We start from the raw sequence: 3,265 nt of genomic DNA on the forward strand, positions 1-3,265 counted from the left end.
CACATGCTCCTCTATGTTCATAGCAGCCATATTTATAATAGNCAGAAGCTGGAAGCAACCCAGATGTGTCTCAACAGGGGAGTGGATACAGAAAATGTGGTACATCTATACATGGAATACTACTCAGCCATTAAAAACATTGACTTCGGCGCGCCCAGGCGGGCCTCTGGACCCGGCGAGCTGCCCTAGGACCTCACTCCCCGCGCTCAGCCCCGCTTCCTGTCCACAGCCGGATGCGTGCAGGCTGGGCCCCCTGCCTCTGAGTTCACCCCATGGTTACTCCTGTAGGCTATGGCTGTCACGTCAGGCTCCTGCAGCATCAGGCTCTACCTCGCCTCAAAGTCGACCTAAGCGCTCCTCTGTGCAGTGCGGTAAGATGGGAACCACCCCCTCACTGCTGTTCAGATGTGCACTTCCTGTACTTCTTCGAGGACTTGTACTAAGTGCTTAATGAAAACGGACATACTTCCTGCCTTCCTAGAGCAAACAGACTAACGGGGAAGATACCCTGAATTACACGAGAAGATGAAATACATTGCCAAGAAATGTGGAGTTAGGTTCCAGCCTCCAGCTATGATCTTGATTTATGAAAATGAAACCGAAGGAAAGAGCCGCCAGCGTATCATGCCTGTCCGAAACTTTTCAAAGTTCTCAGATTGCACCAGGGCTGCTGAACAGTTAAAGAATAACCCACGGCACAAGAGTTACCAGGAGCAGGTGCCCCAGAAGCAGCTAGAGAAGCTGTTTGGTTTTTTTGAGAGGTTCCTTGCAGGGGCAGAGCTTGGCAGAAACAATGGAACAGATTCGACGGGAAACAACCATCGATCCTGAGGAAGACCTGAACAAACTGGATGATAAGGAGCTCGCCAAAAGGAAGAGCATCCTGGATGAGCTTTTCGAGAAAAATCAGAAGAGAAAGGACGACCCCAGTTTTGTGTATGATGTCGAGTTCCCTCAGGATGAACAGCTGCTGTCCTGCAGCTGGGACACAGCGTCAGTCGATGACTTCTGAGGCCTACCCTCCATGTTTCCACAAAGAACAAAGATCACTTCTAGAAAACTCGGAAACACTAACAATCTATAAAACCAGGACACTTCCATGTGCTACGTAGGCCTATGAGAAACACAGAAATACAAGGTGGGAATCTGCCTTCAAGGCGTTGGCAGTCGAAAGTGACGGGAACTCAAGAACTTGTAGAAAGATATTTTAATAATATTACTCAGGGAAAAGATAAGAACCAGATTTTGACAAGGGAGGCTTTCCCTCAGTGGGATGGGGCCCATGCTTGGCCCTGTAATGCTACAGATGTTTTCGTAGAAATCAAGATGAAGCCAAGAGGGAAGGGTGTGGTAAAGAGACAAGAAATAGGAGAATCTGAGAAGTGGTGAGTAATTATAGTTGGACAAGATTGGAATTAACCTGTGTTCATCAGTACTCTATGTGCATTAACTCTGGGGTAGACAGGAACACCTGTAAATGCAAACCGTCTCACAGCTACGAGTACATGTGGCGGAAGGCAGGCAGTTCTACTTCACAATCAGGAAATATGTTCTAATGTTACTCTGACACCCAGAGTTACTTCCTGCGAAAGGCTGGTTTGTACAGTGGGAAGTTCGCCCACAATGAGTGATAGGTACTATGTTCAGACCTGTTTGTGAGTTTAGATGTACAAAGATCTCGGCCTCACAAGGCCTCTGTGTGCAGATGTGTTTGTTCTTACAAGAATATTATCTAATTGATAGAAATCGTATGTTTTCTACAAGGAAACTATTATTCATTGAATAAAGCTGTGACTGCGAAAAAAAAAAAAAACATTGACTTCATGAAGTTCTTAGTTAAATAAATAGAACTTGAGAATATCATCCTGAGTGAGGTGACTCAGTTACAAAGGAACAAACAAGGTATGTACTCAGTGATAAATGGATATTAGCCCAAAGTTCGGAATACCCAAGATTCAATTCAAAAACCATATGAACCCTAAGAAGAAGGAAGACAAAAATGTAGATGCTTCAGTGCTTTTTAGAAGAGTGAACAAAATTACCCACAGGAGGAAATATGGAGACAAAGTATGGAGCAGAGACTGAAGGAAAGGCCATCCAGAGACTGCCCCACCTGGGGATCCATCCCATACACAGCCACCAAACCTGGACATCATTGTGAATGCTGGGAAGTGCTTGCTGACAGGAGCCTGATGTGGCTGTCTCCTGAGAGGCTCTGCCAGAGCCTGGCAAATACAGAGGAGGAAGTTTGCAGTCAACCACTGGACTGAGCTTGAGGATCCCTGATGGAGGAGTTGGAGAAGGGACTGAAGGAGCTGAGGGGGTTTGCAGCCCCATGGAGGGACAACAGTGTCAACAGGCCAGACCCCTTGCAGCTCCTTGGGACTGGACCACCAACCAAAGAATACACGTGTAGCGACTCATGGTGCTGGTCACATTGTGTGGCAGAAGATAGGCTTGTTAGACATCAGTGAGAGGAGAGGCCCTCAGGCCTGAGGGTGTTCAATACCCCAGTGTAGGGGAATGCCAGAGTGGGATGATGGGAGTAGATGGGTGGGGGAGCATGCTCATAGAGTCAGGAGAAGGGCAGATGGGATAGGGGATTTCTGAAGGGGAGACTTGGAAAGGGGAAAACATTTGAAATGTAAATAAAATATTCAAGAAAACAAGTAAGTGAATTGTCTGCTTTCCTGCACAGAAGCTCTTAATAACTAGACTAGCACAATACTTTCCGGTATTCTTTTCATGGTAGTGGCTCTTAGTCTTACTGATGAACAGATGTCCATATATATAAATGGGACTCAGGTGGCTCTACTATCTCCTTCCAGACTGGGCTCCTACCGCATCTGGAAGTCATCAAAGTGATGCTGCAGCTTCTTCTTCTTCTTTTTTTTTTTTTTTTAAGACAGGGTTTCTCTGTATAGCCCTGGCTGTCCTGGAACTCACTCTGTAGACCAGGCTGGCCTCGAACTCAGAAATCCNCCTGCCTCTGNNTCCCGAGTGCTGCAGCTTCTATGCTAACTCCTTTTGCTTGATGGCCATCTCCTGTTTCACCACATACTGCAACATTTTCTCCATTCTTTCCATGTGCTGTTCATTAGAAGATGGTGTCCTAAGTGGAGGGTTATACACAGACTTCCGTAGAAAAGCAGCCGGATGTAGAGGAACCTAAGAGCTTGCTGCTCAGCAGAGCAAACAAGAACCTTCTTCCCCGGCAAACTTCTGAGGGAACCATTTCTAAAGTTACACGCACACACACGCGCAC

General features: G+C 46.6%; 1 pseudogene; it reads left to right on the forward strand.

The window, feature by feature from the left end:
- Nucleotides 1–510: 510 nt before the first annotated feature.
- LOC110325982 lies at nt 511–1,012 on the forward strand (annotated as a pseudogene).
- Nucleotides 1,013–3,265: the final 2,253 nt, after the last annotated feature.

Source organism: Mus pahari, chromosome 8, assembly GCF_900095145.1.
Source record: "Mus pahari chromosome 8, PAHARI_EIJ_v1.1, whole genome shotgun sequence".
NCBI lineage: Eukaryota > Metazoa > Chordata > Mammalia > Rodentia > Muridae > Mus > Mus pahari.